Source organism: Ambystoma mexicanum, chromosome 1q (assembly GCF_040938575.1).
Source record: "Ambystoma mexicanum isolate Mex_15411 chromosome 1q, UKY_AmexF1_1, whole genome shotgun sequence".
Classification (NCBI taxonomy): Eukaryota; Metazoa; Chordata; class Amphibia; order Caudata; family Ambystomatidae; genus Ambystoma; species Ambystoma mexicanum.
The window spans coordinates 1,113,185,098-1,113,199,836 of NC_090922.1; the positions used below are offsets into that span (position 1 = coordinate 1,113,185,098).

Genomic DNA, 14,739 nt, shown 5'->3' on the forward strand with positions numbered 1-14,739 from the left:
TTACCACTTTCTAACAGTCCACAATGGTCTCCTAAATGTTTGGAAAATTTGGCGCCTCCTATAATTCTACTCCACAGTCTCCCAACACTGAGTAGAACCTGCTGCCTTCAAACATTCAAGAATGAAACCTCCTGAGTATAGTGCTAATCATCCACCTCCAAACATTACATGCCTCATCCTCCTTGATAAAAGGATGACCTGCCACCTTCTAACATTCAACGCCTCGCCCCCTGAATACAAGGAAAATCTGCCACCTTCCAACATTCCATGATTCACACTCCTGAGTGTAAAGAAAATCTATCACCTTCTAACAGCCCACACACCAGTCTCTTAAATATTTGGAACATCAGTCACCTCTTAACATTCCACTCCACAATGTACTAAATAGGAGTACAATCTGCTACCTTCAAACAGTTATCGCCTAAACCTCTTGAGTTTGATAATCAGCCATCTTCTAACATTCCACACCTCAACCTCCTTGATATAATGGAAATCAGCCATCTCCTAACATTCTATGCCTCACTCTCCTGAGTGTAAGCAACATCTACCACCTTCTAACATCCCATGCATTGGTTACAAATGCCATATCATACACACCAATCTCCCAAATGTTTGGAAAATGTGCCACCTTCTAACATTCCACTCAACTTCCTAAATCTGAGTAAAATCTGCTACCTTCAAACATTCAATGCCTAAACCTCCCAAGTATATGAAAAATATGCCACCATCGAACATTCCATGCCTCGACCATCTGAATGTGTAAAATCTGCCACCTTCTAACATTCTATGCTTCACTCTCTTGAGTGTAGGGAAAATCTACCACCTTCTAACAGCCCACACACCAGTCTCCTAAATGACTGGTAAATCTGCCATGTCCTAGCATTCCACTCCCCAATTTCCTAAATCTCAGTAAAATCTGCTACCTTCAAAAAGTAATTGCCTAAACTTCCTGAGTATAATGATAATCTGCCATCTTCTAACATTCCATGCCTCAACCTCTTGAATATGAGGAAAGTCTGCCACTTTTAAACATTCCACGCTTCAACCTTGTGAGCATAAGGAGCACCTGACACCTTCAAACATTCCATGCCTCAACCTCCTTAGTATAAAGGAAAGTCTGATACCTCCTAACATTCAATGCCCCAATTTCCTCAATATAAGGAAAGTCTGCACCTTCTAACATTCAATGCCTCAACTTCCTCGATATACGGAAAGTCTGACACCTTCTAACATTCAATGCCTCAACCTCCTCGATATATTGAAAGTCTGCACCTTCTAGCATTCTGTGATTCAACCTCCTGAGTATAAGGAAAGTCTGCCACCGTCTAACATTCAATGTCTCAACTTCGCCGATAGAAGGAAAGTCTACCGCCTTCTAACATTCCATGACTCAACCATCTGAGTATAAGGAACACCTGCCACCTTCTAACATTCCAAAACACAACCTTCTGAGTATAAAGAAAGTCTGCCACCTTCTAACATTCAATGCCTCAACTTCGTCGATATAAGAATATTGATCTATTTATTTTATTTGTATACAGTCACGAACAGTGCTCTTTTGATCACTAAAGAACACACAATAGATAATAAATCCGATTTGGCGGGAAGCAATGACCTTTTTACAATTAAGTGAGTTTGAGTGATATTCTGAACAGGTTGTGGAGGGGAGTAAATGGAACAGTCCCTGCATTCAATACATGGGTGGACCTACATATTAAGTACAACCAACCTTAAAAAGTCACCTAACATTTCACCCCTTAACCTCCACAATATAGGGAAAATAATCCACCTTCTAACATTGCACACTTCAGCCTCGTGAGTATTAGGAAAACATTACACCTTATAACATTCCATGCCTCACCCGCCTGAGTAGAAGTAAAATCTGCCACCATTGAGCATTCCACACCTCAACCCCCTGAATAAGAGGAAAATCTGCCATTTTCAAACATTCCACGATTCACTCTCCTGATCGTAAGGAAAATGTACCACTTTCTAAAAGTCCACACCTCTGTCTCCTAAATGTTTGGAAAATCGGTCATCTTCTAGCATTCCACTCCTCAGTCTCCTAAACGAAGTAACATCTGCTGCCTTCAAACATTCAAGAATTAAACCTCCTGAGTATAGTGATAATCTGCCACCTTCTAACATTCTATGCCTCGTCCTCCTTGATACAACAAAAACCTGCCACCTTCTAACATTCAACACCTCGACCCCTGACTACAAGGAAAAGCTACCGACTTCCAAAATTCCACAATTCACTCTCCTGAATGTAGGGAAAGTCTACCACATTCTAACAGCCCATACATCAATCTCTTAAATGTTTGGAAAAACAGTCACCTCCTAACATTCCACTCCTCAATTTCCTAAATCTGAGTGAAATCTGCTACCTTCAATCAGTCATCGCCTAAATCTGTTGAGTATAATGATAATCTGCCACCTTCAGACATTCCATGCCTCAACCTCCTGAATAGAAGGAAAGTCTGCCACCTTCAGACATTCCATGCCTCAACTTCCTGAATAGAAGGAAAGTCTGCCACCTTCAGACATTCCATGCCTCAACTTCCTGAATAGAAGGAAAGTCTGCCACCTTCAGACATTCCATGCCTCAACTTCCTGAATAGAAGGAAAGTCTGCCACCTTCAGACATTCCATGCCTCAACTTCCTGAATAGAAGGAAAGTCTGCCACCTTCAGACATTCCATGCCTCAACTTCCTGAATAGAAGGAAAGTCTGCCACCTTCGAACATTCCACAATTTACTCTCCTGAGTATAAAGAAAGGCTGCACCTTCTAACATTACCCGCCTCAGCCTCCTGGGTATAGGGATAATCTGCCATCTTCTAACATTCCACGCCTCAACCTCCTTGATGTAATGAAAACCTCTATACAACTTGGGGCAACCCCTTCTTTTTTTTTCAACGGGGGCCTTCCTCACAAAATGGTGAAGTACTTTTAGAAAGACAGAACTGCGAGTTATCAACTACCCCTTCCTTTCTTGTTCAGACCAAGTAGTCAAATGTGGAAATTGTGCAGTTAGAAAGCAAATACTGCACAAGACCTCTACTTCAAATCCTTAAAAAAAAATCAATGTATTCAAAGTACATACATTACATATACTCATTCACTTTAACAGAGACATCAAAACCAAATGACCACTGCCTACAGTGGTGTACAGAATTCATTCATGAACAGTTCATTCATAAAAGCAAATTTGAACAAAATCTAAAGTATAGGTTTACACATGATTTGTTCCTTATCTTTAGCGTGCATCAGTGCAAACTCAATATCATAAAAGTGGGGTTAGTGCAAAAAGTGCTATATATGCAGAATAACAGACTTGTTTGAAAACATTTTCTATTTTTGCAAATAGGGCTATAGATACAGATATAACCTGGAGCACCTAATAGGTATATCTAGGTATTATTGCTCAATCCAGGAAAACTCTACTGCCAGAATATTGGTTTCTGTGCACATTTCCCTGCGGTCATGTTATTATTGAACTATTCCGCTTCTGAGAAGGATATATTATGCAGAATATAGTAGTTGACACAAGGTGTTTCGGCCCAAAATGTGGGATGCGCCCCTTCAGGACGTTCCTCTTAGAATATATAATCTCAGGCCTTCATTGGGACAGATGTTTATTCAGACTGCGATATGTGGTTTGCAGACTACCCCTTTGTCTTGTTTTCTTTACTCTATTAATTAACAAATACAGAAATGCAACTAGTGAGTGAGGCCATCTAGGTAAATGTCCTTTACCAAAATAACTTTCCATCTTGGACTACTGACCATGGCCTGTTTCACATTCGGGGATGGTGCTTTATTTCTTATTGTAGAGTTCTGGTTCTCGCTTTGTAATTGAGAATACGGGGCCGAGATGGATCCTATTCTGCATATTTAGAACGGAAACTCTAAAACGAGTATACAAGTGTAAGTAACATCATGCAGTACAGTAAATTCATGGTTTGGATGAGTGGAATTCAGGGGTACCTAGTGGAACAGTAGATTTCATTAGACAAAAATATGGATAATACATCTAGCGCATTCACTGTAGCATAATGCGGTGATGCCCCGGTGTGGGGGACACTAACAATATGGGGGGGACTCCAGAGTCACAACCAAAGCCAAACGTAGACACTAAATTACGATGTATTTACTTGATTATGCAAAACAAGGGGGGGTTCTGGGAGTCCCTCTACCGGCACAAACACAGTCCATTGACCTGTTCTTGGGTGGATGGCCCCCGGGAGAGTCTCAACCAAGTCTTTCGCTCACTGTCCCTTTCACAGAGAAGAAATATCCCTGCATATCAGTCTTTGTCGTGCCCAGGGGCAGTCCAGCACCAAAATGCTAGGCAATTCTCCTCTGAACAAGAGTACCAACAGCAACTCCAGACACATGTTTCGGCCTAGTCGGGCCTCATCAGTGAGGTGGAGCTGTGGACTTGGTTGAGACTCTCCCAGGGGCCTTCCACCCAAGAACAGGTGAATGGGCTGTGTTTATGCTGGTAGAGAGACTCCCAGACCCCACTTTGTTTTGCATATTTTCTTGATTAGGTTTGGTTTGAATAGGAACAGAGATCAATGAGACATTCACGCACAGCAGTCTAATTAAATAAGAACCTGCCCACGGAACAGCGAAAAAGGTCAGTACCGACACTTTCAATTAATTTCGGTACAGAAGCCAGAGAGTCTGAAGAAATAAATGTGAAACCAAAACACATATGAAGGTTTACAAACGACCAACATATTACACATATGCAGGTTTAAAAACGACCAACATATTATCGTTGTTGGTGGGACAGGTAATCCCGATGCCTACCGGAAAATGAAGTAAATTAGATTACAAAGCGGAATGGTTCACTAATAACATGATTGCAGGGAATTGTACACAGAAACCAATATTCTGGCAGTAAAGTTATCCGGCATTGAACAATAATACTTAGATATACCTATTAGGTGCTCCAGGATATATCTGTATGTATGGTCCCATTTGCAAAAATAGAAAAATGTTCAAACAAGTCTGTTATTCTGCATATATAGCACTAACCCCACTTTTATTATATTTAGTTTGCACTGATGCATTCTAAAGATAAGGAACAAATCATGTGTAAACCTATTCTTTATTTATTTTATTTATGATTTGCTTGTTAGGTGCTCATACAATAAGAAAATACTGTTTCAAAGCGCCCACAATGCAGGGGAGAGCAGTAGTGGGGAAATACATTAAAAACACAATATTTAATATAGTAATACATTAAAACCCAATATTTCAGAGCGGTGGGGGAAGGAAAAGAGGACGAACCTACTATGCCTTGTGAGTATTCAGAACGTGCAAGTGCAGCAAGGAAGAGGGTAGAGTGGGTAAGTGCTGGGGAGTCTGAGCTCAAGGGTGAGCCACAGATGGAGTGTTGGGAATGTTGAGTGCTACACCGCGGGCCGGAGCCGCGAGAGGTGTAAGTGCGAGCCTCCAGGGAGGAGGGTGTAAGTGCAAGTGCAGTGGAAAGACAGGAGCTGGGCCAATTGGGTGTGGGAGGTCAGGACCCTGAGGATGACTTAGGGCCCAGGTCCCCAATCGCAGCAACTGTGGGAATAGCAGAGGAGAGAAGAAGGGAAGGAGGAGATAAAGAGAAAGATCAAAAGGAGCTTCCGGAATTTAAGAAGATACTGCTCAAGGGCGCAAGGGGAGGAGGAGGCTGTTCCATAGGAGGGAGCCAGCTGAGCAGAGTGAACGACACAGAGAGTTGGTGCCAGAGGAACGTAGTGGTCTAGAGGGAGAGTATTTGGTAAGATAAAGTTGAAGATAGTGTAGTCCCTGGGCCCAGACAGCCTTGTGGATGATGCAGAGGGATTTGAATTTAATCTGTGCAGCAACCGGGAGCCAGTGATGACTTTAGTGCAGGAGAGATGCGCTCCCTGGTCTTAAGGGCAAGGTTAATCCTGCTGCCCTATTCTGGATTATCTGGAGTGGTTGCAGAGTGGACGATGGAAGATTCAGGAGGAGCCTATTGCAATAGTCACGCCTAGAGAGAACCAGGGCTTGGGTCACATTGAGCCTCTGGGGGAAAGTGAGAAAAGGGAGAATTCCTTTGAGAAGGAACAGCTGAAAGGGGGACTTCTTGGCAATGTACTGAGTGGGAGGGAGGAAGGAGGGAGAGGAGTCGAAGATGACTCCAAGGATTCTGGCTTCAGAAGAGGGTGCAGGGGAGAGCCCAACGAGGAAGGCCAGAGTGAGGGGAAGAAGGAGGAAGCAGGGGTCAAATTTGCTTTTATGAATGAACTGGTGGTGTATGAATTCTGTACACCACTGTAGGCAGTGGTCATTTGGTTTTGATGTCTGTTAAAGTAAATGAGTATATGTCATTTATGTATTTTGAATACATTGATTTTATGAAGGATTTGAAGTAGAGGTCTTGTGCAGTATTTGCTTTCTAACTGCACAATTTCCAGATTTTAATACTTGGTCTGCACAAGAGAGGGAGGGGTAGCAGATACTTGCAGTTCTGTTTTTCTATGAAGAAAACCTGTCACCTTCTAACATTCAATGCCTGGACCCCATGAATACAAGGAAAATCGGCCACCTTCTAATATTCTATGCCTCACCATCCTGAGTGTAAGGAAAATCTACCACCTTCTAACATCCCATACATAATTCCCCTAAATGTTTGGTACATCTGCCACCTTCTGGCATTCCACTAATCAATTTCCTAAATCTTAGTAAAAACTGCCACCATCTAACATTCCACACCTCAAACTCCTCAATAAAAGGAAAATATGCCACATTCCAACATCCCACACATCATTCTCCTAAATGTTTGGAACATCTGCCACCTTCTGGCATTCCACTAACCAATTTCCTAAATCTCAGTAAAATCTTCTACCTTCAAGAATTCAACGCCTAAACCTCTTGAGTATATGGAAAATCTATCATCTTCTAACAGCCTACACCAGTCTCCTAAATGGCTGGTAAATGTTCCATCTCCTAACATTCCACTCCTCAATTTACCAAATATGAGCAAAATCTGCTACCTTCTAACATTCAATGTCTAAACCTCCTGAGTATATGGAAAATCTGCCACCATCTAACATTCCACACCTCAATAAAAGGAAAATATGCCACCATATAACATTCCATGCCCCAAACGCCTGAACACGAAAAAAATCTGCCACCATCTAGCATTCCACACCTCAAACTCCTTAATAAAAGGAAAATATGCCACCTTCTAACATTCCATGCCTCAAACGCCTGAATAGGAGGAAAATATGCCACCTTCTAACAGCCCACACCAGTCTCCTAAATGGTTGGTAAATCTATCACCTCCTAACATTTCACCCCTCAATTTACTAAATCTGAGTCAAATCTGCGACCTTCAAACATTCAACGCCTAAACCTCCCGAGTATAAGGAAAATCTGCCACATTTTCAAATTCAATGTCTCAACTTCCTCGATATAAGGAAAATCTGCCTCCTTTTAACATTCCACACCACAACCACTCTAATACCTCCCGTTTTACTCAGCCGCCTGCACTAATGTTATAGCCTAATTCTGGGGTCCTCCCTCCCTTCATTCTCCCCTCTTACTTTTGATAGCACTACCTCCCACATTCCTGCTACCATGGCTCTGACGTGAGACAGGAGGACCCTCTATTCAGCAGTGTCCCCTCTTCAAATTCATAACACTTAACTTCTAATCTTTGCCCTGCGTTGCATCCCCCCTCCCCCTACTTGGCACCCCTGCTCTCACACTTGTACTGTTCGTCCTAGTTCAGGTTCTGGGACCTGTGGCTTTCCAGGTATATTGTAGTCAAGGCTGCGGGCCCCTGCTCCAGTGCTTAATCTGTAACAGAATAAGCGCCAGGGTTCAAATATTTTCCAGCATACCCATGCCACATTAGGGAGGGTAGCGTTCCGCTCACTGTTGCCACGACCCACAGCTGCTCCCCTCGGTGTCAACATGCATGGGATTAAATCGGCAACACCCACTGGCTCACTGGGGTTCATGGATGTACTGACTGGCAGATGTGTGATTTACATATTCTAATCAGCAGGACATACTTGAGGCTTGCATGCGACAGAGGTTGTTAAACACATTGATTGTTAACGTACTTTTCTGATTTTATAGCTGCTTCTTAGGTGACTGACATTGAAAAGAATAAAGTTGCCGAAACATCAAATATGATTTCAACAGAGTCTGAGACAATACGTCCCGGGGCTCAGAGCAAAGTGCCGGGGCTGTGCCCTGGCAAACACCCCCACAAATGAAGCACTGCCCTGCTGTGATTCCACGATCCAACTACTTCACAGTCCAGCCAGTGCGCCCACCCGATTCCACTATTTTGCCCCGCTTGACCGCACCGGGACTCTCCCCCTCCTCAGTTATCCCAAACATCGCCACAATTCCTGCAATCGAGCCAGACGCCATCTCCTCTTCCTCTAGGGAAACTCCCCGGTCCCCAACTACTCCACCCCTCCTAGGAAGGCTGCTCCCAAATACCGCCAGCGGTAAATACTGCGCATTGTGCTCTTGGGAGTACCTGCCCGTGAGTATGGTTAGTGTCATACTCGCTGCCCCATTGGACTGAGTGTCCCTTTCCTTTGGTCCTGTTAGCCAATCGCTCGTCGCCCGTGCCCTGTGCACAGCGCCGTGCCCATGCACTGCCCCCGCGGGTTACACCTGCAGGGTGTGCATGCAGCGCGTCTCGTCTTTCCCTATCCTGCTGCGGGGCCCCTCGCGTTGCCGCTCTACCTGTGGATGTGCCTTTCTCACCGTCGCTCCTCTGTCGGCCCGTCTCCCTCTCACCTGGCATGCGTCTTCCTACCCTTGCCACACCCTCTCTGCCTCCCTCCACAGGCGTGCATCCCCGTGGATTCGTCTTCTGGAAGCAGTTTGGTTTCTTCGCTTCCATGCGTCTCCGTGTTTTTTTTTTTTTAAAGTTAAAGGCTATGCAAGCAAGCCACTAAAAAACGCGACATCCTCGAATTAAAAGGCGGTGCACGTTCAGGCTCCCGAGGGCCACTTTCTCCCCCGTCATCGGGCTATCTGGTGGGGGTCCTGGACCTGTCAGCCCCCGGGCATCCGTTCCTTCGCTGGGCCGGGTTTGTTCGGTTAGCCCCGAGGGCAGCAGGTTTGCCCCCCACCCAAAATGTATGCTCAGACGGGTGTGCTGATTGGGCGGGCACTGCGGGCACTGCCAGTGTCCACAGGACGAGGTGGGGGCAGGGCTGTGCGCCCCCGGTCACCGCGGATATCACTTGGCTCCCTCACGCCTGTAGGGGCATGCCAGCTGAGCTCACAGCCCCCCTCCTTTCAGATAACTTAGGGGAGCTGTGTTTGGAAGGTTGCTTCCTCTCACTGCCGCCCCCTGGCACCCCCAGCGGAGACCTTTTCAAATTCCCTTCCAAAGTGCAGAGCCGCCTTCCTCCCACCATAGCCAGGACCCATCTCTGCGTGCACGCCAGCAAACTCATGACAATGGGACAGATCGGCGGGGCACAAAGGAGTAACCCCCCTACCCCCGCCCCCCTCCCAAAAGGGGGCTTTCCCGGCAGGTCGCTCAGCATTTCAAGGGGACAGGCCAGTTCGGATGAGCTCAGAATATACACCCCTCCCCCTCCAACTTGTTCAGAAGCGACCACCAGACAGCGCAGCAGCCAACATTATACACAGCCCCCCCCCTCATCAATTAAAAAAGCCACCCTCCCCACCGAAGCAACAGACATGCAGAGGGAACTCGAGAACAGAAGCAGGCTCCCCACAACACTTTGAAATGAAAACCTCTTAAGATTCCTGAACTTTTTAAACAAACTTTGCTCATCTTAAAACATATACCTTTAAAACGTAGCACGCTGTTTCCCCCTTCCCACAACTAGAGGTACCCCTTACACGCGTGGCTCCAGATACCATTGCACGCCAACTCCTTCAGCTACCCCCCACCCACTCTTAAATTCTGCCGTATAACGCGGCAAAAACCCCAGAATCAGAGGCGTTGCTGGGGGGTTAGAGGGGCTATAGCACCAGGTATTTTGGTTGTAGCCTCGGATAGAATCTCAGGTCCCGAAACCAGTATAGCCCCAGCTATTTTCCTGAACTAGCAACAGCAACACCCCTGCCCAGAATGCTGCTTCGAGGCACTTCAGCGCCGCTGTAAATACAAGGCAATCATTTGTAACCCGGTGCCTCTTACCTTCCCCGGCGATCACTTGCGACTCGAGCTTCGGGGCTCCTGGGTCGGCTCACCCGGTGGCGAGTCGCATCCCGTGCGCCGAGGAGAAGTGCTCAGACCCGCTCTGCGCTGCACCCCTCCAGAGCCCTCCCCAGCCCCTGATCCCCTCAGGCTCCGTGCACCGTCCTGTGTGCTCACAGCAGACAGGAGGGCTGCTCCGCGGCTGATTTACGGCTCGGCGGCCACACCCCCAGGCGGGAGCAGCCAGTGCCAGGGCACCCCCTCACGTGCACGCTCTGACCTCCCGCTGCCCTCGCCCAACATTTCATATCTTCCCCACTGTGCACCCTCAACCCCCCCACGCCCGCTCCCACCCGCAGAAGCCGAGCGAAAATGAAATTGACTTCGGATGCACTCTGTGTGGTCCGCTCGCCAGGCTGACCCCAGCAACTCCGAGTACAAGTGCCCATCTTTAGAATGATCCCCACAGGGGCAATATCCCAGTGTTTATGGGGTTTCTTGTCACCAAGAACAACGGTCCATGCAGTTTAGAACAGTCGCGCCTGGTCCCCAGAATGGGGGCACATCGCAGCCATCAATTACAGAAATGAGTAAACGCCGTCTCGGGACATGTCGTCCACTTACGCCTCCGCTCGCACCGCACTAGAGTGGCTACGCTCTCCAGCAAGCACGATAACTGGCGCAATCATCACTCGCCTGGCTTTGCGTAATGTCCAGCCAAAGGCCTCACGTGCCCCAGAGATGCCAGACATGTCCAGCCACTTCCATCGCATGTCAGCTACCGGTGCAACCTCGAATCTACCTGCACTGCCACCACAGGCAAGGGGGGGGTTCAGTCATGCATTCTCATGTGTAATTATGTGTGAACATGTTTTCTTCAATAATGACACAGTAAATTCAATATATACATATATATATATATATAGTCATCAGCAGCCCTCATATGACCAAGTCCAGCCACATCTGCCTAGGCGCAGCAGCATATGCCATTGCCATCAAAGAGCAGATACGTTTGCCATGATATCCTCAGGAAACCCCACTCTATGCTAGAATACACAGTTTGGCATTGAGTGCAAAGCGCAGGCATTGCATGCTCCGGCTCCCGTTTTTTCAGGTATGAGTTTCACGTGGCTCGGCCGACCATATAAGCAGCTGGTGACAGGATGGTGGAGCATAGCAGCTCTTCTTGCTTGCATGGTTGCTGCCAGACTCCTCACTTGCTGGCCGCTGAAGCTCAGTTGGATCCAGTCCACTGAATTAGACTTTTTTCCTGCCTTGCGCTTTTTCATCCAGGGCCTCTCCATCATTGGGGGCTTCTTGCTCTTCTTTGGATTGGTTACAAGGATGTAGAGGGGCTTCGGTGAACGGGAATCAATTCCTTCCGACCAAAAGGGTGTAGGTTAGGTGATGCTGGCGCGCACCGTGGAAGTACTTTTGAAGTACTGTTAACTGGTGCCGGGTGCTGCCGAATATCTCTTGGAACCCGCCATATGGAAGCTGTGAGACTGTGGCCTCTGGACCTGACAGGAAGTGTTTATTGGTTGCACGCATTTGCCTGACCAAAGGAAAGGAAAAAAAAAAGGTGTGTTCTTGTGGCATTTCCCGCCCTCTGTTGTGGACACACCCCCTGGCCTGCATAAAGCACGAGCATCCAGCGCACCCGCGCGCGCACCGTGGAAGTACTTTTCAAGTACTGTTAACTGGCGCCGGGTGCTGCCGAATATCTCTTGGAACCTGCCGTATGGAAGCTGTGCAAGACTGTGGCCTCTGGACCTGACAGGAAGTCTTTATTGGTTGCACGTATTTGCCTGACCAAAGGAAAGGAAAAAAAAAGGTGACTGTTTGTTGGCTTATTTGAATCACACCCCAAACGAGACGAGAGGCACGAAACGTAGTGCACGCAGTAACTTCTTACGTTGTGTGCGTGGACTTTGCACTGCGCTGCATTTACGCTTGCATTTACGCTGTAACCACGTTACATTTACGCTGTACTTGTGGGAGGGAGTTCAGCTCGAGGGTGTTTAGCCTCTTGAATAAGAAACGCCTTCTCATTTGACAGTCAACATTGATTCAAAACTCAACACAGTGGCCCTCATTACGACCCTGGCGGAGAACCATGGTGCAATTTGCACCATGGTCCATGGCGCTAAGCTGCCAACTCCGCCATGGTGGTTGGCGGACTTATCGCCCCATTCTGACCTTGGCGGGGCGGTAAATCCCCAATCCCCATTTACCCTTCCCCATTCCCATTTTTGCCCCATAGGGTATAATGGGAGTGGGGAAGGCGTTAATTACGCCACCGTAAATTACGGTGGCGTAATTAACAACAAGTCCCGTAGCGCCATGGATTTTTCCGCCTGGAAAAAGCAGGCGAAAAAAGCACCATGGCGCTACGGGAACTCGTAGTCAGGCGGAAAGGTACGCCATGCTTTACGCCGGCGTAAACCCCTTTCCGCCAGGGTCGTAATGAGGGCCAGTGTGTGTTAACTAAAAATACTTCTTTCTTTCTTCGTTCTTTGAAGGTGTGTTCTTGTGGTGTTTCCCGCCCCCTGTTGTGGCCCACCCCCTGTTGTGGACACACCCCCTGGCCTACATAAAGCACGAGCATCAAGCGCACCCGCGCACGCACCCTGGAAGTACTTTTGAAGCACTGTTAACTGTTTATGGTTCACGGGTTGCGGTGCGCGGGGCGCTGGATGCGCAAAAAGCTTTTTGTGCCGACAATTGTTGAAGACTATTTCCACAACATAAAACTAGGGCTGCTTCCCTGGGCCAATTGGAGGTTGGTAAACTTTGACCACATGTTTGAATGGCCAATATAATGACTCTCAATTTCTAACTTTACAAATTGGCGATATTGAAGCTACGTTGCAGTCCTAGTGGATGAATGGTATGATTCTAATGGTTGGGGAAATACTTATCGCATTGTGTTAATGGATGGTTTGACCTGTAAAACACAAATCCGTATGACATAAAAGCTCTGTCAAGCTCAAATTAACCTCAAGGGCAGTGACCTATTTGCAGCATAGTCCCTAGGGTTTACTCCTTACGCAGTGGATGCCCCCCTGCAAAACTGTGGTCAATAACAAAAAGTCTAAAAAACAAAAAAAAATAATAGCCTTATCTAATTTATCTCCAATTTCTGAGACGGCTAACATGGACCAATATCAGGTCGCATCGAGTATTCCATCCGGCCGGCCACTCGTAGTGGCAAATGACACAATCTGCCATGAAGTGGCATTTGCATATGCACGATCACAGGTGGAATTAGAAACCCCAGTTATGCCGAAATTGAAAAACGATATTGGGGAGGGTGTTCCGGCTTGTCTTTACTCTTCTAGGAAGAGTTTCATGAGTATGCGAATGGACGAACCATCAATTATGGGGGATGAATCGAATGATTTAGTGAATACTTCACCATCCGATAACTCCATCCTTGCCCCGGCAGTTCTTGCGGCCCTTGAAAAACGGGTTCGCCTGTCCGATGCTCCCTCTACTCCGGTTACCCTGTCTAGTTGTAAGAGAGCTGATGTTCATTTGCACTGTAGAGAAAAGGCAACCCTGGATACCTCCAATATCATTCCCTGCACAGTGAGGTCTAGTAACTCCCAAGTCTTAACGGAACCGCCCATGGAGTTGCCTCTGTTGTTTTCAGATTCAGCCCCATCGGCTGCTGCGGTTGCCTCTTCTCCTACCTTGAGGCCTCATATGCCCCCCCTGGGCTTTGATCTCTTGGATCCCTCAGACGACTTGCAATCCTTAGAGGCCTCGTATCCAGTTTTAACACGCATACTGAACTTACTGGATAAAGGTCATGAATACACCCATTATGAGCCTAGGGATTGCAAGTCATCATTGAACCAAATACTATTTAAACTTAATAAATTGGAGGGCTTCATTTTTGCCGAATCTCTCCGGACAGAGGGTTCAAATTCTAGTAATGATGCACAACCACTTGTAATAATTGACAACATAACAAAGGTAGAAACTGAAAACATAGCTACGCAAACTGAACTGAATGAACAAGTGGAATTTGTAGCCAACATGCCCTCAACTCAGTTGAATACCTACTCATTCGCGCAATCTTTTGCCCAAACGGTCGCCGCTCCTGCGGCTCCTGCACATCACCACATTTTCACTCATGCCCAGTTATGCCAAATGGTCAGCACGAATACAGAAAAAATGGAACAACTACTTTTCTTCGTTCAGGCCAACCCGGCTGAATGTTTAACGGAAGGGGAAGAGATTCAAAAGGAATTGGAAGTAGATCCAATTTTTCATCCGGATAGTCCTTCTGCTTTGACCAACCTTTTTCTGGAGCCTGGAACCGAAGTAACGGCCCCAAAAGTAAAAAGTAAGGTTAAGATTGGTGACTCAGCCAGTGCTGGACAATTCTTTACTTCGCGTAAAGAAAAGCGCCTATTTCTTAGAGCCCTAAAGAGGAAGGAAGACAGGCAGCCTCAGTTGTCCGAGGCCAAACTACCTATCTAAAAACAAACAAAAAAAGAAAAAATGATAATAAGCAAAAAAAAAAGTACTGGTTTTGTACAAACTGAT

The 14,739-nt window shown here is 46.7% G+C and overlaps 1 protein-coding gene across 3 annotated transcripts in view; it reads right to left on the reverse strand.

Moving 5' to 3' along the window:
* BCAR3 (BCAR3 adaptor protein, NSP family member) overlaps window positions 1-10,338 on the reverse strand; it is a 360,529-nt gene extending 350,191 nt beyond the window's left edge. Inside the window, exon 1 of one of the 3 annotated variants that reach the window (XM_069641839.1) lies at window positions 10,183-10,338. The gene's annotated coding sequence lies outside the window, so the exon portion shown is untranslated. Of the gene's footprint in view, window positions 1-8,744; window positions 8,925-10,182 lie in introns of those variants that run through there. The other 2 variants (XM_069641840.1, XM_069641841.1) reach the window with 2 other exon arrangements.
* Window positions 10,339-14,739: the final 4,401 nt, after the last annotated feature.